Source organism: Lolium rigidum, chromosome 6 (genome assembly GCF_022539505.1).
Source record: "Lolium rigidum isolate FL_2022 chromosome 6, APGP_CSIRO_Lrig_0.1, whole genome shotgun sequence".
Classification (NCBI taxonomy): Eukaryota; Viridiplantae; Streptophyta; class Magnoliopsida; order Poales; family Poaceae; genus Lolium; species Lolium rigidum.
This window is the reverse complement of record NC_061513.1, coordinates 327,878,659-327,889,847: the sequence shown is the minus strand read 5'-3', so window position 1 is coordinate 327,889,847 and position 11,189 is coordinate 327,878,659. Positions and strand designations below refer to the sequence as shown.

The 11,189-nt window shown below is 39.2% G+C and overlaps 1 long non-coding RNA gene across 1 annotated transcript; it reads left to right on the top strand.

Moving 5' to 3' along the window:
* LOC124661167 lies at positions 1-553 on the top strand. The gene is made up of 2 exons (XR_006990118.1): positions 1-175; positions 365-553. It is a non-coding gene; the product is annotated as an uncharacterized LOC124661167 (long non-coding RNA).
* Positions 554-11,189: the final 10,636 nt, after the last annotated feature.

The window sequence follows — 11,189 nt, the reverse complement described above, 5'->3', positions numbered from 1 at the left end:
GCTACAGTAAATGTAATTTATATATGACAGAAAGAGTTCTTGATTTTTTGTTCTTTCTTTGACCTCGCTGTTTACAGAAGATGAGCTCAACTTCCTTCTCTGTTACGAGAAGTGGTCACGTAGTAAGATTGATTATCTCATGGCCTTGAACCTTCGTACAACCTCCGTTCAAAATGTAAGTGATTCAAAACTTTATCTATATACGGATGTATCTACATATTGAAATGTGTCAAAGCTAAGTCCCTTAGTTCGGAATGAGAAGAGTATGTTGCAGCTATTTTAAAATACACTATTTTATTCACTTGTTATTATTTTGTCTCACTAATGGTAAGTTACTTATCACAAATTCATGTTTTTGGTGTAGATTGCCAAAATAATTGGAGGATGCCTGGCTAAGATGACGAGATGGAATTTCGAGAATGGTGCTACTAGGATCTAGTTGTAGATGATTTTTAGAATGTCATTTTGAGATATGCACATCTTGTATTCCTTGAATCATGCTCTATGTACAGCTACAGAATTGATTTAATATATGAGGTCTTTCTATTTATTATATTGCTTCTTCTATGCACACCGAGCATTGAACAAATAATTTTTTGATGTCCATCAATAAACTAGCATTATTTGTTTGAGCTATCTAGGAACTCTTCTAAGCTTTTCAAATGATCTGATCTGTGCATTTCAAAATCCATTCATGCAGGGCCACCACTAGCGTGGCAACGCATATGACGTGTTGTTAGGCACTAACTATATACGTTGCTGGCTTACAACGCTTCTGTATGTCCGTTACCAACGCATCTATATCCATTGTTGTAGACCCTTGCAACGCCACCTACGGCAACGCATAATAAATCCGTTGGTGTAGATGTTACCAACGCTTATAAGGACATTTGACAACGCATCGATGTGTTGCTGAAGGGGGGTTCCAGTTGTAGTGCGCAGTCGAAACGTGGGGTGGTACGATGTTGAGACTGGTTCAGAATTCCTGAAATATTGAAGTTTTTAATCCTTTGGTGAAAATTTTGGCGTAATGAGAGCTTGTGGGAACATGGAGGACACGAGCCTCTCCAAGAGCAACACGATCGCGAACGAAGTGAAGATCAATCTCAATGTGTTTAGTACGCCGATGTTGCAGTGGTTTTGTGGAGAGGTAAGTAGCCGGAATGTTATCACAGTAGACCACTGTAGCCTTGGAGGGAGGTTTCAGCCACACAGTTTGCAACAGGGCGGTATTCAGCTTCGGCACTGGATCTGGAGACTGTTTGTTGTCGTTTGGAGGACCGGGAGACAAGGTTTTTGCCTAGAAAAACACAAAAACTAGATGTGGATTTTCATGTATCAGGACAGCCTGCTCTGTGTCGGAGTATGCCACTAACTCAGACGAGGAACCGACATAGAGATGAAGACCAAGATGAGCAGTGCTCTGGCCATAGCGCAAGATCCTTTTGACAAACTATAGGTGGGCATCACGGGGATCATGCATGAATAAGAAAACCTGCTAGACATCGTAGGAGAGATCCGGCATGGTTAGTGTCAAGTACTGTAAGGCGCCGACAATACTGCGATAGTGTGAGGGACCGAACACCGGTGGACCGTCTTGGGCTGATAATTTGCACTTGGTGTCAATAGGAGTAGAAATCGGGTTGCAGTTGAGCATGTGGGCCCTCTCCAAAAGATCCATGGCCTAGTGCTGTTGAGAGAGAAATAAACCATGAGAGGTGTGATGGACATTCACACCAAGAAAATGGTGAAGAGCTCCTAGATCACTCATAGCAAATTCAGAGTGCAGGGAGGCAATGATACGCTGAAGAAGCGTCGTGGAGCTGGCAATAAGGATTATATCATCCACATATAGGAGTAGGTAAGCAGTTCCCTTGGCAGAGTGGTAGACGAAGTGGGAGCAATCGCTCTTCGAGCTGGTGAACCCAAGACTGTGAAGATAAGCTGCAAACCAAAGAAACCAAGTGTGAGGTGCCTGTTTCAGACTGTAGAGTGATTTCTTGAGCTTGCAAACATTTGTAGGGTGATCAGAATCAACAAATCCAGCTGGTTGAGTGCAGTATACGGTTTCAACAAGTTCACCGTGCAAAAAGGCATTTTTCACGTCGAGTTGATTGATGACCCACAAGTATAGGGGGTGTATCGTAGTACTTTCGATAAATAAGAGTGTCGAACCCAACGAGGAGCAGAAGGTGTTGACAAGCAGTTTCGATGAAGAATTCACTGTAAATGCTCACAGACAAATATTCAGGGGGTTTTGATATAGCAGATAAATAAAGTACGAGTAAGTAAAATGCGAGAGAAATAATTGCAGCGAGTGGCCCAATCCTTTTTAGCACAAAGGACAAGCCGGTTTGTTTACTTATAATGACCAAACATTCTTGAGGACACACGGGGATTTCAGTCTAGTGCTTTCGCTTCATATAGTTGATTAATCTTCATTGTTTTGATAAGTGTTGTGTGGGTGAACCTATGCTAATCCACCGCCCTTCCTAGGACTAATACATACTTGTGATTATACCCCTTGCAAGCATCCGCAAATACAAGAAAGTAATTAAGATAAATCTAACCACAGCCTTAAACTCGAGATCCCGCTATCCCTCCTGCATCGATATACTAACGGAGGTTTAGGTTGCTGTCACTCCGGCAACCCCACAATTAGCAAACGAATACAAGATGTACTCCCCTAGGCCCATAAAGGTGAAGTATCATGTAGTCGACGTTCACATGACACCACTAGAAGAATAACACCACAACTTAAATATCAAACCATTAAATATTACTCAACATAGTTCACTACTAACATCTAGACTTCACCCATGTCCTCAAGAACTAAACGAACTACTCACGAGACATCATATGGAACATAATCAGAGGTGATATGATGATGGATAACAATCTGAACATAAACCTTGGTTCAATGGTTTCACTCAATAGCATCAATAACAAGTACTAATCGACACCGGGAAAGTTTCCCCTATCAAACAATCAAGATTCAACCCTAGATGTTACAGCGGTGACGAGATGCAGCGGTGGAGATGGGGGTGTAGATGGTGAAGATGATGATGATGATGATGATCCCAATGATGTCCAGCTCGGTGACGGTGGCGATGGCGTCGATTTCCCCCTCCGGGAGGGAATTTCCCCGGCGGATTCCTGCCCGCCGGAGAGCTCTTTTCTCTCTGGTGTCTCTCCGCTCCGCAGAGGCGGCTATGTCAATTCTTCGTAACTCCCCGTGCCTTAGGTTTTCGGGACGAAGATGTATGCGAAGGAGAGGAGGCCAGAGGGGGCTGTGGGCCCCCTCCCCACATGGCGGCGCGGCCAGGCCAGGGCCCGCGCCGGCCTATGGGGGGGGGCCCATGGCGGCCTTCCTTGGCTCCTCCTTCTGGCTCTCTTCGTCTTATGGAAAAATAGGATTTTTCATATAATTTCCGTCAATTGTTGATCTTCCGAAATATGGTGTCCTGACGGTGCTTTTTTCCAGCAGAATCCTGACTCCGGTGAATAATTCTCCAATAATCATGAAACATGCAAAATAGGTGAAATAACATAAGTATCATCTCTAAATATGAAATATATCAATGAATAACAACAAATTATGATATAAAATAGTGATGCAAAATGGACGTATCAACTCCCCCAAGCTTAGACCTCGCTTGTCCCCAAGCGAAACTGAGCTCAATAAACAAGACCACATGTTTATGGAGTGAAGAGTCGATAAATAAAATACGGACAAGAAGCATCATATTGATTCACACAAGATATTCTAATAAACATCCTCCTCATATAACCCATCTTGAAATAAGTAAAGAGAAATCACAAATAGAGGTGCATAGGAAATCATAAACGGTTATGGCAAACTTTGTTCTTGGTTAGATAACTATTAAAGGATTATACTTATCTTCTAACCAAAGCCTTCATATCAGAATTTATATGGCAGGGCTCTCATCCTTAATCATAACAATCTCCTCATAATCATTGATAACTTTCAAAGTCATATTCATTCAGATAAAATTTGTACTAAACAAGAAAGCATAAAAGATATGATTAACTAAATCATAGCATAAATGGTTGGATCACAACAACTCAATTGCTTGCTTGAGATAGAGGGAAATAGGTTTACTGACTCAACATAAAAGTAAAAGATAGGCCCTTCGCAGAGAGAAGTAGGGATTAAATCATGTGCTAGAGCTTTTCAAGTTTTGAAATCATATAAAGAGCAATAAAAGTAATATTTTGAGTGGTGTTTGTTGTTGTCAACGAATGGTAGTGGGCACTCTAACTCCCTTGCCAAACAGACCTTCCAAGAGCGGCTCCCATGGAGGACATCTCTACCAGCAAGGTAGATCATCCTCCTTCTCTTTTGTTTACACATGTATTTTAGTTTTATTATGGATGACACTCGCCCCAACCTTTGCTTTCACAAGTCATGGCTAACCGATCCTCGGGTGCCTTCCAACATTTCTCATACCATGGAGGAGTGTCTATTGCAAAATTAAGTTGCTTACTGATAAATCAGGGCAAAATATGTGAAGAGAATTATTAATGAAAGTTATTAATTGGGGCTGGGAACCCCGTTACGAGCTCTTTTCGCAAAATTATTGGATAAGCGGATGTGCCACTAGTCCATTGGTGAAAGTCCGCCCAACAAGATTGAAAGATAAAACACCACATACTTCCTCATGAGCTATAAAACATTGACACAAATAAGGAGTTATATATTTTGAATTATTTAAAGGTAGCACATGAAGTATTTACTTGGAGTGGCGTAAAATAGCACATAGTAGGTAGTTATGGTGGACACAAATGGCATGGGTTTGGTCTAAGGTTATGGATGTATGAGAAGCATTCCCTCTCAATACAGGTCTTTGGCTAGCAAGGTTGGGTAGCATGCATAAAGGTTGAGGGAAACAAACAAATATACATGTGATAGAAACAATCATGCATCTTTCTCATAAGCACAAGCAATTTTAACTTCAGAATACTAAACTTATTAGCATAAAGATAATAAAGCAATATATCTACATGTATTTCCCTTTTCTATTTAAACAACAAAGTATTGTTGCTACTAACCAATGCTAAGTTTGCCAAAACCAAATAGATTTACTTGATGCTCCCAAAGTGATATCAATACTAATGTCAAGAGTGATCATATAACAGAAATTGCAAACTAAAATAAGGTGTGCAAAAAGTAAATGATAAGCCTTCTCATTAATATTCCATAACGATAACTCACACCAACGGATACATAGATAACCAACTAAGAGAGAGATACTTCCACACTGCAAACCATCTTATATGATAACTTCCCTACTCATGATATGACACTACTTGATAGTAAAAGATAAAGATAGTGATGATGTGATACCGCCGCACTCCCCCAAGCTTGGAACAAACCAAGGGGATGCCAATAACGATGATGAATTACTCCTTCGGTGGTGATGGAGGTGGATTCTTCTCGTCATCAGACTTCCAAGGGAGAGGCTCTCCATCAACAAACGATGTCTTGGTCTCGGGAATCCTGAAACTAGCAGCATAGCTAATGCGTTTAAACCTGTTTTCATACTCACAGTTTTGATTCCAAACATCATAAAGTTGCGCCTGAAGTTGGTTGGTAGTGTTGTGAAGTGAGAGGATATCGCTCCACAGCTTTGCAGTCTCCTTCTCATGTTCACCAATGAGTTCGGACACAATCCTGTGGAAGATGTCCACTTCACGCTCAGCCATCTTCTTGTAGGTGAAGACCTCTTGTTCTAGTTTCTTCATCCTGTCCTCCAAGCTTCCTTCTCCCTCGAGTCCCCGAACATCTTCTATCTGCAACTCTCCATCTACGAGCAGCAATTCCTTGGGATGCATCTTCAACTCGCTCATGTACGGGTTGACGACGTTCTCAAAGAAGTTGTCCTTCGGAGGCTCCGACGAAGACATGGTGGCTCTAGATCTAAAAACAATATCTGGCAGAAAACAGCTCGAAACAAAACGCGACGAGAAAACGATATACGGACCTCTGGGGATCCGGGGGATTATATAGCAAATATTTTTACGACAAAAGGAAGGTTCCAAGCCAAAAACGAGTGGAAACGGGACGCCGAGGGGCTGTCCCCATAGGGCGGCGCGGCTAGGGTGGGGCCCGCGCCGGCCTATGGTGACGGGCCCTCGTGCGTCGCCTCCACTCCGTTCTGATCTCGTAATTTTTCATATTTTCCATAAACAGCAAAAATATTGTTCGGAAAGTTAAACGCGGACTTTTTATTACTAGAACTGTTACCTATTCAAAGTCGAACTCTGCAGAGCTGTCAATTTGGTCTTTGATGAAAGCTTCCAGAGTCATCACTTGAATAACATCAATATCTTCATTATAAGAATCTCCAGAAATATAATGCTTGAGTCTTTGTCCATTCACTACTTGTTTGGCATTACCTTGCAGAGAACTAATTTTAATTGCCCCTGAACGATACACCTCCTCAATAACATATGGTCCTTCCAATTTTGAGAGTAATTTCCCTGCAAACATTTTGAGACGAGACCGATACAATAGGACTTTATCTCCAACATTAAATTCTCTTTTAATAATTCTTCTATCATGCCACTTCTTAACTTTCTCCTTAAAATTTTTAGCATTTTCATAAGCTTCACTTCTCCATTCATCTAAAGAACTCAATTGTAGCAACCTCTTCTTACCGGCAAGTTTAAAATCTTTATTAAGTTCTCTTACAGCCCAATAAGCTTTGTGCTCTAATTCTAAAGGTAAATGACAGGCTTTTCCATAAACCATTTTATAAGGAGACATTCCCATAGGATTTTTATAAGCAGTTCTATAAGCCACAATGCTTCCTTTAACTTACTAGCCCAATTCTTTCTAGATTTATTAACAGTTTTTTCCAAGATAGATTTAATTTCTCTATTTGATAACTCTACTTGCCCACTAGTTTGAGGATGATAAGCTGAAGCAATTCTATGATTAATACCATATTTAGCAAGAGTTTTTCTAAAACCACCATGAATAAAGTGAGAACCTCCATCAGTCATAATATATCTAGGTACTCCAAATCTAGGAAAAATAACATCTAAAAGCATTTTTAAAGAGGTCTCACCATCATCACTTTTTGTTGGTATAGCTTCTACCCATTTAGTAACATAATCAACAGCGACAAGTATATGAGTGTTACCTTCTGAAGAAGGGAAAGGACCCATGAAGTCAAATCCCCAACAATCAAATGGTTCAATAACAAGAGTATAATTCATAGGCATTTCATTGCGTCTAGAGATATTACCAACTCTTTGACATTCATCACAAGATAAGATAAACTTCCTTGCATCTTTGAAAAGTGTTGGCCAATAAAAACCTGATTGTAGAACCTTTTGCACGGTTCTATCTCCGGCGTGATGTCCTCCATAAACACTACCATGACATTTACTCAATATCTCTTGTTGTTCATTCTCTGGGACACATCTTCGCATAATACCATACACTCCTTCTTTATATAAGTGTGGGTCATCCCAAAAATAATGCCTCAAATCATAAAAGGATTTCCTCCTTTGCTGAGCTGAAAAGGTTGGAGGCAAGTACTTCGAAACAATAAAGTTAACATAATCAGCATACCTAGGACTATCTCGCGAGCTCACCTTTATTACAGCCAATTGTTCATTTGGAAAACTATCGTTAACAGGAACAGGATCATAAGCAATATTTTCCAATCTAGACAAATTATCAGCAACAGGATTATCAGCACCTTTCATATCTACAATATGTAAATCAAATTCTTGCAAAAGAAGCACCCATCTAATAAGCCTTGGCTTAGCATCTTTCTTTTCCATAAGGTATCTAATCGCGGCATGATCAGTATGAACTGTGACTTTTGAATCAACAATATAGGATCTAAACTTGTCACATGCAAAAACTACGGCTAATAACTCTTTCTCAGTTGTAGCATAATTCCTTTGAGCAGCGTCTAGAGTTTTACTAGCATAATGAATAACATTTAATTTTTTATCTACTCGCTGTCCAAGGACATCACCTATAGCAAAATCACTAGCATCACACATAATTTCAAAAGGCAAATTCCAATCAGGAGGTTCAACTACAGGAGCAGTTGTTAAGGCTTTCTTTAGAGTTTCAAAGGCTTCCTTACAATCATCATCAAAAACGAAAGGTACAACTTTTTGAAGAAGATTAGTAAGAGGCTTTGAAATTTAGAGAAATATTTAATAAATCTCCTATAAAAACCAGTATGACCAAGAATACTACGAATACCTTTAACATCCCTAGGATAGGGCATCTTCTCGATTGCTTCAACTTTAGCTCTATCAACTTCAATACCTCTCTCAGAAATTTTATGTCCCAATACAATTCCTTCATTAACCATAAAGTGGCATTTCTCCCAATTAAGAACAAGGTTAGTTTCTTCACATCTCTGCAAAATTTTATCAAGGTTTCGCAAGCAATTATCAAAAGAATTCCCATAGACAGAAAAATCATCCATGAATACCTCAACAATCTTTTCACAAAAGCCATGAAAAATAGCAGACATGCATCTTTGGAAAGTAGCAGGAGCATTACATAAACCAAAAGGCATACGCCTATAAGCATAAGTTCCATAGGAACAAGTGAAAGTTGTTTTCTCTTGATCTTTAGCTCTAACAACAATTTGTGAAAACCCAGAATATCCATCAAGAAAGCAGAAATGAGTATTTTTAGACAACCTTTCTAACATTTGATCAATAAAAGGTAAAGGGTAATGATCTTTCTTAGTAACTTTATTAACTTTTCGAAAATCAATGCAAATTCTATACCCTACAACTACTCTTTGAGGAATAAGCTCATCATTATCATTAGGCACAACAGTTATTCCTCCTTTCTTAGGAACACAATGCACAGGACTAACCCATCTACTATCAGCAATAGGATATATATAATACCTGCTTCAAGAAGTTTTAATACCTCATTTCTTACCACATCCTTCATCTTGGGAATTAGACAACGCTGATGTTCAACAACAGGTTTTGCACCATCTTCTATATTAATTGCATGTTGGCAAATAGCGGGAGAAATCCCCTTCAAGTCATCAAGAGTGTAACCGATAGCTCCTCGGTGTTTCTTCAATATTTCCAATAACCTTTCTTCCTCAATATCTGAAAGCTTAGCACTAATAATAACAGGATATGTTTTCTTATCATCAATATAAGCATACTTAAGATTATCAGGTAATGGTTTTAAATCAAATACAGGATCTTCCTTTGGTGGTGGTGTTACACCTAGATCTTCAACAGGTAAGTCATGTTTAAGAATAGGTTGTCGAAGGAAAATTTCATCAAGCTCATCCCTTTCTTCCCTAAAAACTTCACTCTCACTATTCTCCAAATGTTGCTGCAAAGGATTATTAGGAGCAAGAGCAATAGATGCACACTGTTCAACTCTAAAATCATCATTAGGCAAATCAGCTTTATAAGGAGTTTTGGCAAATTTAGAGAAGTTAAACTCATAAGATTCACCAGCGAATTTAGTAACAATTTTCTCCTTCTTGCAATCTATAACAGCTCCACAAGTATGCAGAAAAGGTCTACCAAAAATAATAGGACAAGACTTACTAGCAGCAGAACCAAGTATCAAAAAGTCAGCAGGATATTTAATCTTACCACATAGAACTTCCACATCTCGAACAATACCAATGGGAGAGATAGTTTCTCTATTAGCTAGCCGAATAACCACATCAATATCTTCAAGTTTCACAAGAACCAATTTCATGCATGATTTCCGTGTAGAGCTCATAAGGAATGGCACTAATACTTGCACCAATGTCGCATAAACCATAATAGCAATGATCACCAATTCGAACAGAGAGCACAGGAACACTGGCTTTCCTATACTTATTAGGATGCGAAACAATATTAGAAGCATCTTCACGTGAAAATAATATGACCATCTTCCACATTTTCGGTCACAAGATCTTTAACTATTGCAACGACGAGGTTCAACCTTTATTTGTTCTTCGAGGTTCTATGGGTTTCTTTGCACTTTTATTAACTACACTAGTTATAACAGAATACTCCTTCATTTTAGCAGGGAAAGGAGTTTTTTCAATATAAGCTTCTGGAAGAACATGATCAACAGTTTTAATTTCAATACATTTACCTTTAAGTGAATCAGTTTTATCTTTATAAGGTTCATGATACTTATCAAAATTCTTCCTAGGCAATTCAAAATGAGAAGCAAAGGCTTTATAGATGTTTGCAACAACTTGAGAGTCAAGACCATATGTAGCACTTATATTACGATATTCATCAGTATCCATAAAAGTTTTAATGCATTCATAATCATAATTTATACCTGACACTCTACCTTTGTCATTCTCCCATCCTTCAGTATTTTCTTGGATTCGATCAAGAAGGTCCCATTTAAACTCTTATTTATTGCATGTGAATGATCCAGAACAAGCAGTATCCAGCAAGGTTTTATCTTGAAAAGAAAGTCTTGCATAGAAATTATCAATGATAATATTACCAGGAAGCTCATGAATGGGGCATTTGAGCATTAAATACTTCAATCTCCCCCACGCTTGGGCAATACTCTCTCCATCATGAGGCCAGAAATTATATATACGGTTGCGGTCTTCGTGAATTTCACTTGGAGGATAGAATTTGGAATAAAATAGAGGCACAATATCCTTCCAATCAAGAGAACGCCCATCCTTCAACAGTTTATACCAATGCGCCGCTTTACCAGATAGCGACATAACAAATAATTTCTTCCTAACTTCATCCATTGAAATACCTGCACACTTGAATAACCTGCATAATTCATGTAAAAACAGTAAATGATCTCCAGGATGAACAGTTCCATCCCCTTCATAGCGGTTATCCACAACACGTTCAATAATTTTCATAGGTATTTTATATGGTATTACTTCCTGATGGCGTGTAACTCACACGTTCGTTGGGAACCCCAAGAGGAAGGTATGATGCGCACAGTAGCAAGTTTTCCCTCAGAAAGAAACCAAGGTTTAATCGAACCAGTAGGAGCCAAGAAGCACGTTGAAGGTTGATGGTCGCGAAATGTGATGCGGCGCAACACCAGGGATTCCGGCGCCAACTAGGAACCTGCACAACACAACCAAAGTACTTTGCCCCAACGAAACGAGTGAGGTTGTCAATCTCACCGGCTTGCTGTAACAAAGGATTAAACGTATCGA